The sequence below is a fragment of the Lytechinus pictus genome, chromosome 8 (genome assembly GCF_037042905.1).
Source record: "Lytechinus pictus isolate F3 Inbred chromosome 8, Lp3.0, whole genome shotgun sequence".
Lineage (NCBI taxonomy): Eukaryota > Metazoa > Echinodermata > Echinoidea > Temnopleuroida > Toxopneustidae > Lytechinus > Lytechinus pictus.
The window spans coordinates 20,257,288-20,271,200 of NC_087252.1; the positions used below are offsets into that span (position 1 = coordinate 20,257,288).

At 35.8% G+C, this 13,913-nt stretch overlaps 1 long non-coding RNA gene across 1 annotated transcript; it reads left to right on the forward strand.

Annotated features, from left to right (window-relative positions):
• The first annotated feature begins 326 nt into the window (after positions 1–326).
• On the forward strand, positions 327–6,725 carry LOC135154891 (uncharacterized). Its single transcript, XR_010294303.1, has 3 exons — positions 327–444; positions 3,756–3,855; positions 6,617–6,725. It is a non-coding gene; the product is annotated as an uncharacterized LOC135154891 (long non-coding RNA).
• The last annotated feature ends 7,188 nt before the right edge of the window (positions 6,726–13,913 follow it).

The following is a 13,913-nucleotide window of genomic DNA, read 5'->3' on the forward strand; positions in this document are numbered from 1 at the left end:
CAATTTCGATAAACTAATTTTTTTTCGGCGAAGAACTATCCTTTTTTTTATTTCGATAAACTTAGTTATTTGTCGGCAAAGAACTAATATTTTTTCGGTTACGATTAACCAAGTTTTCTGATGATAAATCCGGGATAAAAAAAGAAACCAGTGTATATCGACAAGAAACTTATATTATCGACTTTATCATGTTTATGTGACACAAATGGCTCTCCGTTCCGAGTCAATGTCAAACGACTTCTGGGGATTCCCCGCTGACAGTTGATGTACATGATGAAATGAATTCCCATGGAATATCGTAGTTGGTACGTAATCATGGAGACTTATTGATGTAGAGTAAACGCATTTCTGCGACGATTGAACGCAGGCTACCATCAACTATCTAAATTTAGAGGAAAATCATGTCTCATCCATAAGTACAGGGAATCATTATTGTGTGAGTCGGTAAGTTGCGATTCCTAAAGTAGGCATCATCGTTCGCTTGAAATTGAAACTTAGATAAATATGCCAATTTGTTACATGTTTTACGTATGCAAATCGGAAGGAGATATCACATTGCACTGCAGTATTATGCGCATTGCAACAGGCGACATGCTACATGTTAGGGTTCTTTTATTCAGAAGATTGAATAATCCTCATATCTAACTAAACTGGCGTTAACATGAACAGATGCTCCTGATATTCACAACCGATTGTGATTTTTGTTGTTACCTGCAGTGATGGATGTAGGATTTACCAAAAGTGGGGGCGTTTGTGTACAGGAAAAGTTTGACAAGTAAATAAAATGGTTTTCATTACCAATCGAGGTCATTTTGTTCCAGAAAAAAATTGACATGCCCAAACAAAAAAAGGTTCACTACCAAATCAGTCCTCACTTATTCCCCTAAAAAAGTCTGTGCTATCGTAATAAACATAATTAGCATAATGACCTAATATGCATGAGTGTAACTAAAAAATCAGCACTCCGAAGTGCAGTCACTATACACGCTCTTTAAGAGCTGAATTAGCACTTCGTTTTTTAGAGTGTATTATTTTTTTTCTTGATTTATTTTTTATTTTATTTTTTTTTTGTTTGCTTTGTGTGTGTGTGTGTTTTGTCTTTTTTATTCTTTCTCATTTTTCTACTTCTTATGCATTGTTTATCAAGGGAGTGGGGTGGGGGGTTGGGTGGGGAAGCGTGGCTGAGTGTGTGTTTTGTGTTTTTTATCATTATAACTTCGTCAAATTCGTAAAGGAAAACAAATGTTCAACTTGAGATTTATTTGTAGATTATGAGTATGTTTGTGTTTTCTAATATTCAGAGATATTTCTAGAGCATGTGGAAGATTTTATTCTGAATTAATATTCTGATTATGAATTGTAAAAGATATATGTACAATTGATTCTAAGTTTACTGTTGAAATAATGAATTTAAATTGTTTATGTATGTATTATGATTCAACTATGTTAATGATTTCACGTTATTTATTATCTTCATATGTCATACATGTATATTGGTGAGAAGAAATTTAAGATGATTTTTAAAATATTAGAAAATAGCAGAATGCACTAAGTAATATTTAGGTGTAATTATATATCCTTTGTCATTTTATATCGAGAAAGTCAGAAAACATGCCTTGAATAATACAGTACGAGGAATTAATTTATGACATTATTTTATTGCATTACTTAAATAAAATGAAAACTATTGTCATGAATGGATTCCTCAGAAAAAAGGTATCGTTTATGTTTTCATAATTTAAGACTAGTAGCTATTATTATATGCTAATTAGATGATTATGATGATTACGCTAATTGAGATAATATTTAAGAAAATTGCTCAAGGATGCCAAGGTGGCAATCAAGCTGAATTTACTTCAATACTCATCTAGAACATGAATCAACCAAAATATTGTACTTAAAAACTTTTCCAGGTCTACGTGGCTTATGAGACCGTCTACCTGCGTACATTATGATATGAATGTTTCAGTGACGTACATTCAAGCAGCGAATCTATTATACCGGGTGAATACTACCCGTTGCTGCACCCCACTTGAATACAGTGCGTGGCGTCAGGTGTTTACACGAGTAAAATTGTGATTGCCCTACAAAGAACAGAACACACCGAGGCATGACGAAACGCAGACAAAGAAAAAAGGGAACAAAAGAACAAAATGTGGAGGTAAAAAACCGGGACTACATTTTCAATCATTTTATTAAAAGCCACGTTTGCTGCCGGAGGGATGAACTGTTTCAGGCATATTTCAATTTCATTTGGAGCTTTTTTTACTCGTATCCTTCGATACATTCCCTTGTCACGATTGCAAAAAGTGCTTGGAATGCTTTCAGGTCGGAATAGCAAAAAGCTTGCGCTCCGCGCTTGCATCAATAGATTAGTAACAATATGCTCGTCATGATGTCACTGAAAACAGTCCTATTTCATGTCTAAATGGTTAAAATAAATGAAGTTCACCCTCCTTGATCGTATAACTAACTCTCTATGAAAGATTGAATTGAATAAAAAGAGAAATATTCAACAAGCTTAATTATGAAGATGTCATCTAAAGTAATAAAGGCGGTTATGGAAATAAATAGTAATAAAGGCGGTTATGGAAGTAAATTTCGGCTTTAATTAAAAAAAAAAACAGGTACATGCCCATCCTGGTAGTATGCTAATAAGGAAACTTATGACGACGCCCACTCTCCATTTATTTTCATGTTATCATACAAGTTACATGAAATATGAAATGTTTAGATTTTCTACTCATTATAACTAAAATTTGAAACAAGGTTTTAATCCTCCCTGAACACGTGGAATTGTCATTGTAACCTATATTGTTTTGATATACAGTCTCGTAATTTTCACGTGAAAATTGAATATTGTATTCATATAATAAGATAAATGAGTGATAACATCAAGTCGCTCACTTACATCTCACTGTGTTGTACATGGAACTATTTTGTAAAAAAAGAGCGAAATTATCAAATGTCATGACGTTTTTATTTTAATTATTTATTTATATTTATTCATTTCGTTTTATTTATACAGGGTAGCCCCATCAGTAGTCATGTACTGTTTTCCAGGGGGCCCTGTAAAAAAATATTTACAAAATAACAAACAAGCAAATTACATAAGGAAAACAAATAGAATATGCAAAATAATCAGAAGTGAATACATGGAAAAAGATGATGGTACATAAGTATAATGTTTTATCTTGTTATATCATATTTTATCTCAGATATTTTATCTCAGATTTTCATTTTTTTAAATCAGGTTGATACTAGTATGATATTTTTTTTTCTCAAAGCAACGATTTTGTTGGTAGGTCTTGACCTCTAAATAAGCTTTTAGTTATTCGGTCTGGTTGGAATGGCAACAGCGGCTCGCACTTCGCGCTAGAATCATTTATTTAATCAGATACCTATCCTGTTCATGATTACAAAAAGTGCTTAGACTATTCCGTGTTCAGGCCGTGAAGAAAAAAAAATCAGTTAGTTTTATTGACGCATGTTTAATGTTTGCCTAGAAAGGTTTTTCAAAGACCTTTTTTATTTAAATTTGAGGCAAGACTCTGAATTAATACAAGTCTGAGATTTGCAGTCTGCTTCAAAGCCTCCAAAAGCGCCCTCTTGCGTCGAGTGCAAAACTACTGACAGAAAAAATTGCTGCGCGGACCTGAAGGCCAAACTGGATCATCATTTCTTACCAGGATTTTATTTGTAATAATGGCAAAACTTTTCAATCTCACACTTTAATTTTACACTTTTCCCCACAGATTTCAAGAATAATGACTGTTCGGACAATTGCAAGTTTAGAGATCTACGCTTTCATCGCATTTATGACAACAATGATCATGGTGGTCACCACAGAGGATGGTAAGACAACACATATGGCCCAGAAGATGGTCTAAACCAAATTGTGCATTATTCAAGTAATCAGTGATAAGGCATATCATTACTCTATCTATTATGTAGTCAATACTACACTAAGTTCTGATTCTTCCACCAGATACCTGGGACTGATCATCTCTCCTGGAAAACCCACATTGACTCAGTTTTATCACGTGCTAATCGTCTATTGGGATTCATAATACTCTGCGTCCTCCGTATTATGTTTATACAATTCAATAGTATTAATACCAATCTTAGAGTGTGGTATGCCTGTACGGCATCCCACAACCTCAAAACAGGTGGATAAACTTGAGCGTGTTCAGAGGACAGCCACTAAACTTGCACTAAAACAACGTCGTGGGAAGATGTCCTACGAAGATAGGCTTAAACTTCTTGACTGGTCCTCACTTGCCTCCTGACGAGATAACCTCCTATGTTCCTTTGCATTTTAGTTTCTTCATGGAATTTGCAACTGTGAAGAGCTCAGTGCAAATACATGTATCTATATCAACCCCGCCATCCTGAAACACTTTCTTTCCGCCATCTGCCCTCCAGAACTCATGTTTTTTTTTCTGTTCACCCTCTACCTTCCTTCCAAGAATTTGGGACACTCTTCCTTTAAGTGCAAGATATAATGCTGTTTCAACTTCCCCCTATTCTTTTTTCTCTTCTTTAAAGGGAGCACTCCTGTCTAACTCATAAATACCTTCATTTTCTTTCCATTTTATTCTTTATTACCTTGTTATTCATCACCTCATTATTTGTGGTATGATTTCTATAATGACATTTTTTAAAGAATTAATTTTGTATTGTGCAATATACGGAGCATGAATCCCTTCCCCCTCTTTTTCCCTCATTTTAGCTGGGCTGTACCTCCAGAACATCTGTACCAAATTTCAAATATTTGCCATTGCACTTTTTATTCAAATTTAATATGCCCGCCATATATAGATATAACTTAAATAATTTCAAGTACTTTGCATATTTCATTTTAAGATGTGCATCCAACAATTGTGTTTCCTGTATGCTAATTTGATTCAATTATATATCAGTAAACATTTGTTACGAAACAAGATTTTTATCTTTTTATCTAATTGATACTCAAAAATAATGTTTAATATTAGTACATGTTGTATGAGTTGTTATGACCGTCTCGGTACAGTTTAAGTTTATTTGTTTATTTTTTTAAAAGTCTTTCTTTTAACAAAACTGATGGGGGCACATAAAAATCTAAATATCATTACTATTCTTTGTCTTTCATCGAAGGGGGCGAGGTTTCCTGTAATTGTGTTATATGTTGGGTGTTGGAGCCTTGTGAGTAAACATTTAAGAATGTGGAGGCATGCTAATGCTGTTATCTAGCCCATTTCTCCTAAGCTTCCTTGTTGCTTTTCAGGCTCCAGTACCTTACACAAAGTTCATGCTATGTTTGTTTAGCATTACACATATCCTTTAAAGTCAGTCCGGCATGGGTATATAATTCCCCTTCTTTTATTTTGCCTGGCGTTACACAATTGTCAATAATTTTTGTATAAATATGTTTTCATTGAAATTTAATTACATGTAATTGTATATACCGGGATTAAAAATACTTTCTCAATGGATTTTCTGTGAGGGCTCGCATGCCTCTGGGCAATAATACTCTGAATTTTACTTTTGTGATCCCTGGCCCATGGAAAAACAAATCTTACTCTCTTTCTTCTTTTCCTTAATTTTCACTTATTTATGTTGAATTATTAAAATTCAGATTGTATTTTGGTCTTTACATTGTAAAATTTGGTGTGTTTTTATGGCCAAACGAATAATAATAAGAAGACTATAATAGAATGAGGAGGCAGTGTAGCTCAGTCGGTTAGAGCGCCTGTTCCGGAAAAGATCGTAGATCTCAACGTGCGTGGGTTCGAGTCCCGCAGCATGCCGGAAGACGTCTAACAAAAAAACTGATGCTAGCGTTGTGTGTTAACGTGCCTCACCGCTGTGTTCAGTGCGGGTGTGAATGCAGTTGGAAAACACTCCGTCCATCGGAAAGGACGCAAATGTTGGTCCCGTGTATAGGAGAGTCACAACCTATGCACGTTAAAACAAATACACTATTCGTCAAAGAGTAGGGTGTTCACCCGGTGTATTGCACCTGCCGGTCCCCGGTACTACAATACTGCAAGAATCTTCAGGATTGAAGGAGGCAGTGTAGCTTGAAGAAGAAGAAGAATGGCGTAAACGTATTTGATGGAGTGAAATACTCGAGTATACTGTGGGTTAGGCATGTATCACGTTGAAATTGTCATACAATTTTAATTAAAAAAAAACAAGCAAAAAACGTATATTACTTGTTTTTTCACGACGGAGTCAAACCTAGATAAAACCTCGGTCAAACATGATCATATACAATCGTCGCGTCGTAATTTTTTTTCTTCAAAAATGTGTAAATTTTATATGAGTTTTATAAAGATTTCGTTCCATACCCAACTCAAAATTTGTGGCTCATTATGTACTCTGCTTTCAATTTGAATAATTCAATTTTTACTGTGCGCAATGTGAGGTACCTATGGCATTCAGAATAGACAAAGTGGATAATAACAATGATTAAAAAGAGAACCGATATTCAAAACCACTCTCGGTTTATCTGTCGGTTTGCAACACAATTCAAATTTAGATTTAAGTCGAGGGTAAAGTTAGTTTTAAGAATTGTTTTCTGGTGGGAAAATAGCCAGGTTCATATGTTTTGTTTTATTATTTTTTTTTATAGATATTCCTGTGGGTGAGGTACTCATGGATGACAGGCCTGTCATTCTACGAGGATATGACGGTATACTGCAATGTCGAGTTAGAGGTGAACCATTGGCTGTCTTCTGGGAAAAAGGTAAGGGCAGTGGTATGATGGGGTGTCCAAACTTCGCGCACTTTTCAAAAATATTCATCAGGCTTAAATTTTTTCACAAAATATTCATAATTTATACAAAACCAATTCAAGAAATAGTTACCACATTGACGGCAAGATCGTAAACTATAAAATTATGGACGAAAATGTAAAGTAGGTCAAGGGGATTCGCCGGTATCGCGATCTCAAAATTCTATTCCGATCGGGGAATGCGCGCTGTGGTGGAAAAGGTTCAGAAAAAGTGTGACCTAACTTCGCGGACCAAAGTTTTCGTGGACATTTAAACAAAAACTCAAGCTCAAAAAGTGAAATATTTATATCAGTTTGATGGCAAAATGCTATAGAATCGGTTAGTACCACATTTAACTCACATTTTTGATGATTTCTGCTTGCAAAATGGTGATATCGTGATGCTTGTTGAGAATATCTGATTTCTTCAAAACGGGCGCTAACGGTGACAAATTTGCCGATCTTTTGCCAATATTTTCATGAATACTGAACTCATCCCAAAGAAACTTACACCAAATGATAATTTTAGGTCGCTTTTCACGTTGATGATGTCAGATTTTAAGGATATTGGCTAGTTTTTTAGATAATGACCGTCCGCGAAGTATGGACACGCGCGAAGTTTGGACTCACTGCCATACTGTCTTTGAATGATTGTTTAATTTATTGATTGTTTGATTGCATTTAATGCTCTTTCAATTTAACTTCATCAAAATTTATAATGTAAAGCTAAATATAAAACATAGCAATGGAAAAGGGGAGCCCATTGAAAAGCGAGGAACTGATTAAAATATATATTTCTTCCATGAAATTCAAATCGTGATTAACAGAGTTTAATAGAGTAGTGCAAATAATACTATTTAGGTCAAGCGTTTTATATAATATACAAATAGCGAATAGGCATGAGTGCGATGGTGCGAGATTTCGCATTCGGTGAAAAAAAGATGCTCTATTCAACGAGGCTTTAGCCGAGTTGAATAGAGTGTTTCTTTCTTTCACCGAATGCGAAATCTCGCACCATTGCACGAATAAGAATATTCGCTATTTGTGTTGTACAACGCCTCGGAATTAAGTTAGCGAAAATATGTAAAAACAAAGAGTTTTTCCTGCAGTAATCTATGAAAAGGGAGCAAAAATATGGAAAGCGAAAAGCAAAATCCCACAAGCGAACACTTCGGGCAGCATTGCGCATTTAGCCAGCAGGCTATACGCGTATTGCACCTGCATTTTTACTGAGCGCAATAAATTGAATCGTATTGTGACGTCACCTCCTAAGCCGTGCAACGGTACATTTTGGATGGTACGTCTTTTGTGCAACGGTACGAATGTTTGACATTCAGCCTCCAATTTGCTCGCGTACAACAAGCTAAGTAGGCGTTGTACAACACTAAATTTCAAATAATGCTAGTATTGTCATATGTCTTGTAGGGTCGCTGACGACATGAAACATCAGTTCTGGGGCCTGTTGCAGAAAGCAAAAGTTGCAATCGAACGCAACTCAGATCAACCGCAACTTTGCGGGTGATATCTTACGCAACTTGCAATCTATCGCAAATCTCCGTTGCAGAAAACAAGTTGCGATCGATTGCAACTTGCGTTTGATTCGGGTGTGAGAAAAAATAAAAAATCTTCGTGAACGAGCCTGATATGATCGCGCGCTGTTTAACCCGCGAAAATGTTACAGAAATTCACTGCCTGCACCGGAATTTTCTGCAAAGGTAAGACAATGAATTTCGCCCGTACTTTCTAAATTATGTCATTAATACTTATGTAAACCATGTAATTTTAGCATGAATTGATATTTCAAGTATAAAGATGCTAAATATCGTTTGACCATTCGAAATGATGATGTGAAATTGCGAAATTTAATGTACATTTCCCGTCTTGGCATCGTTGAAATTCTCGCACAGACCGAGTGACACATGCGATCGCCTAGCTTCCCCGGAGTTGTGGCTGTGTTGTCGTGTGGTCATGGTGGTGACCTGTGGCTGTTGGGCGTTGCATGTGTAATGTCTAACGTTAATGATGGTGTTTGTGCGGCCCCATTACCGACTCCCGGTAATATTTTATTAAATGTCAGATACTTTTGTTAATTAAAGAAGGCCTACCGGTACCTAATACACTATAGGCCCTACCTATAGACACACGTTAGATTCGAGCAATTCTCAATGACAATGTCTGATTGTACTAGGCCTACCTAGTAGTACTAGTAGTACTAGTACCGGTACTAACTCTAAGTATGGCAGTCATGGCAGTGTATCCTATTGCCGGACACCTTTATTTCAGTGCTTTAAAAATGACAACTAGAGGAAATACAATCAAGAAAAATTCACACTTGCTATTCCAAATATTATGAAAATTATGAATATGATAGGCCTAGGCCTACAATTATTTTATATTTACCAACTGTTTTCTTTGCATCGGCCATCGCACTTGCTGCATACCCCTCCACGAAAAACAATTATTTTCGTGCGCGACAAATTACATCATGATTCCGGACGCGCGCCGGACGGGTAAAGATATCCTTGATTATATGATGTAAGAACAAATTTTTGTGATTTTTTTTCTTCTTATATCATATCATGAGTAAATTCTAAATATTATTTGCTTTTTTTATATCGAATCTGAGCAGATGTTAGTAGGAATAAATTCGTGTTTGATAACTTATTTTATTTTGTCTTGTTAGCTGCATGTTCCATGGCACTTTCCAATAATAATATGTTCGCGTTCGTATCGAGACGCTCATCAAGTTCTATCGATGCACTGCCGATCGACGGCTCTACTCACGGTAAACCTCGCGCACGGGTACCTTGAGAACTAGCCGTCGACGATCACCCACAATACACCACACCTCATCATTCGATCGAAGGAGTGGACGAGATTGAAATTCGGCAAATCATGCCATATTTCCGTTAGAAAATATATCAATTGTTAATACAAAACTATGTTATATGATATTTTAAGCATTTTCTGTCATTTTTAGAGATAATTAGGTAGAAAATGGATTTTTCGCCTTGTTTTTGCAATCTTGTTCTATGTATTGGTCTGTGAAATTGAATTGCGGAAGTCTTGTGGTACGAATTTGTTTTAGAACGCAGTAATATGCGCGTCCGGAATCATAATAGTGTCCGGTAATACAATACGTGACTATACTAGGTCCACATCTAACTAAGACTAAGTTTGGTCTAAGTTAACTGTTGTTAACTTGCACTTGCGTATCAAAAAAAGGTTTACATTACACTTTGAAAAAGCCCTGGGAATAATAAAAATGTACATTTGTCTGTAATTTTTTCACATATAATCTTGCTTGGGTTTGGGCATGGGTGTCTCCCCCTCCATTGTATTTCAAGTGGGGGGGGGGGGGGGTGGCCTGTAATGTCCCCCAATAGGGTAGAAAAATTATAATGATGAAAAAATGAAAAGTTTGATCATGATGATTATACTATAATACTAGTGATTATGCCATCAATCAGTTTGTTTCCCTTGCAATTCGTGTATATTGTTATTATTATTATTAAATAAAACATTCTTTTCCAGGACTTTTTTAAACAGATGGGTGGAGGTTCAAGATGAAAAAGAATGAAATGTTTATGTACATGATATTTTTTAACACATGAATGACATAAAAGGACCCCGACAAAAAACAACTTTTGTTGATACTGATAGGGTGTTCCATCCCACCAGTGGTGAATAAATAAATTTTAATAAATCAATTAATTCAAAAGGGTGGAAAAATAAACGGGAGTAAAAGGGTGGCAAGATAAACGGGAAAAAGAAACCCCATGGACGTAAATCCCAGAGGGGTGGATCTTGAAAAAGTACAAATAACTTTTCTCAGATTTACCCCTCCCCACATCCGAGTGCATGATGTTTGTTCCATTTAATCTACAACCCTTTTGTCTTGAATATCACTTCATTTTTGTTATGTAAAATAAGTAAATCACCAGGCATCGCAAATCATTTTTCACTAACTTTTCAAAAGTAAGTGGTGATCACTCAAGCAGAAATATTTTTTGACAGTTATATCGTCATTTGCTTTAAATGGATCTGTACCAATGTTAAAATATTACAAATGTATAATTTTACAGGTTTTTTTTTTTCAAAGTGTAAGCTTTTTTTGATATGCACCGTATAGATCAAGGGTAAGGCCATAGCATATAGTAGGCCTAGATTTAAATCTAGAGCTAGATCTGTAGTCTATGCTATAATAGTAGGCAGTACATGTAGCTCATCCGGCCTTTTGGGATGGATGAGCTTCTTGTGGCGTGGCATCCGGCACCTGTGGACAATTTCAAAATGCTTGTTCTTCGTCATTTCAAGTTCGATTTCAATTCAGTTCATGCTGTTTGCTTTTAGATCTAGATCTTGATGATAGATAGCACTAGGTCTACAGTAGGTTGGGGATTCAAAGCTACACAGAATTGAGACCAAAAGCTTCGATGACTGTTATTTCCGCTGAACTCCGTTGTTGGCTCCACTTATTAGAGACCGAAGTCTCTAACTCGGTCTGTACAGGGACTCAATGGCCATATGTTTGTCTATGTATTATTAAGTTCGGATCAACCAGGAAATTCATTTTGGTCCAGTTCTTTTCTTATAATATATTTTTATAAAATAAAGACAAAAATCGATGAGCCCCGTCGGGGGGATTTTGCATTGTTAACCCCCTCATGGTGGCTGCACGATAGCAAGCCGTCTGTGGCTATGTACGGTGAGAAAAAAGTAAAAATATAACTTGAAAAAATCCTTGAAACAGATGGCTGCCAGCTGTCTAAACGTAATTTTGAAACTAATTAGGTCTAACATTAAATTTTATAACTGTTTCCTTTTTCATTTTGTTGCAGATTTCACAAGTTTCAAGCCAATACAACAATGGTAAGAATTAGTGCCAGCCTCCCAATATATGAAATGTTTACATCTTTGTTTTAGAATGTGATCTAATACGGTATATTCTATATGCACCAGCTCACCAAGCATTGCAATTTCCTTCCTCTCTTTGGATAGACATTGGTATTTTTATAGACTTTGTCAAAACATTTTTTATGATGTCTCAATTTGCTTAGAGATTTAGAATAGTGTTTATGTACATGTACAAGTGATCGTAATTCACATTAATTTGTGTATCAAATTAAACAACTCTTCTCAAGTGTTACCATGACTCCACGTTAAAGCCGAAGCAACCTTAAAAATTAATTTGTGTGAGATATTGAGTGAATGCATTATTATGAAATGGCATGGAAAGTTAGAATGCCAGTTCTCTGTGCAATCACATCATCCTAATTGCCAGTACATGGTTGAGAAACTTACAATTTTAATGGATCCATATTTTTCCTTGTCTAATTTGTTACATAATTTTTTTATATAGGAAGGTGACAAGAAAAAAAGACGAAGAAATTGGCATGATGGGGAGGTACACTGCCTGTGCCAATTTGTGCAAAAGCACAAATATGTGCTTTTTGGCAAGGCTGGCCATGCTAGCGTTCCGGTAAGAAAGATCTTCCTTATTAGCTATCATCATTTTCACAGTAAAGATTGTAACTTTATTCCAAGGTGGTCATAATATCTCAATGGATTTCAATTTGTAAATTATTTGTTTCTTTTAGTTCTGCGATCCGTAACACAAAGGTTTGCGATGAATTGCAAAAATGAAAGAAGCGCACCGATTGGTTCCCGATCAGTATTTTAAACAGAGCGTGCATGCAATGATGTTCTTGCTTGGTCATTGGTATTTAGCGATTGATTGCAGTTTGCGATGGATTGCAAATATGAAACCATATGGAAAACTAGCGGACAGAAGGTCCTCGCTGCACGCGCGCACCCTTATAACACGCAGAATTCCCTTGCATCATACCCTTTTTTCACAAACAAATGTGTATCAAGGACAAGCTTTGATTCAGATAGAATTTCCGCCCCCCTGAAATGAATGTTAACAACTTCTTCTATCAGATGACCATATTTTTTTTTACATTCAGTTGGTGGGAAATATGGCACTTTATTACATTAAAATCACTCAAAACCATCCATAGTCAGGAATATGTATTGGGATAATGGGTTAGGGGGACATTTTTATAGTACCCGGGTGGATTACATCCGTCGTCACATCGGTGGGTGATGATATCAAGAATTTCCGCCCAGATTATAATAAAGGGCACATTGTAAGGCAAATACTCATGAAAGAACCATGGAGATTGGTTGATAAGGAAATAGGGCACTTTTATCATCAAATCAGAGGAGATTTTCTTTGTGATAGTGATGTCCGAAGAGCAAACCTACACTCGACGTGCATTCAACAATAATAGGGCTGGACAGAGCTTTTTTGTACGTCGGTGTGTTGTTCGAGTCACAGCGGTTTTCTAGCTCTTTCCATTGCAGTGCTGAACATTTTGTTAGGAATATATAAATATATATACCTTGTCAGTCCGAACTATGTATATAAATATATCAGATACCATTATTTTTGCCAACAAAAATCAATTTTATGCTGTGAAAGTTGGATATGTCTCTGGATATTGTGACGGGTCCATTATGTATACGAGGGGTGCATCCTAGCTTACCACTGCATAGGTAAGTCTGAAAATTAAGTTTTGCTTATTCCTTTCACTTTATTATGACGTTTTTAATGTTCAAACAACGATAATTTATGAAATTGACACAAAAAATTACGCTGAAACATTATTTGTGTATACATATATCCCTCTGTAATACTATTTCCCCCATAAAGCCGCAATGGAACATTCTGCACCACTAGTCATACGATGATCGCGAGGTCTGCAAACGTCGTCTGCTATGTTTTTACATGTCCGGTACACTGTATGCAAGTTTTCGATATGAACCGCACTGATTGGTCCTTGGTCAGTATTTTAAACCTAATGCGCGTGTAACATTGACATTGATTGGTCAGTTCATTTAGCGATTGATCGCTAATCTTTGTGTTACAGAGCCCTGGAGATTAAACCTATGAGACTTGAAACAACTCTGTTAAAATTGAGAATGATAATATATTTGATTTAAAGAAAAATCAGTTTGATTTCTGTTTATGTTAAAATCCCAATTTTTCTCTGGAATACATAATGTATGTGTTCATTTTTCATTCACCCATTAAATATAGTTTGTGGGTTTTTTGGGGGGGTCAAACTTTTTTAGTCTTCTAAGTATTGGA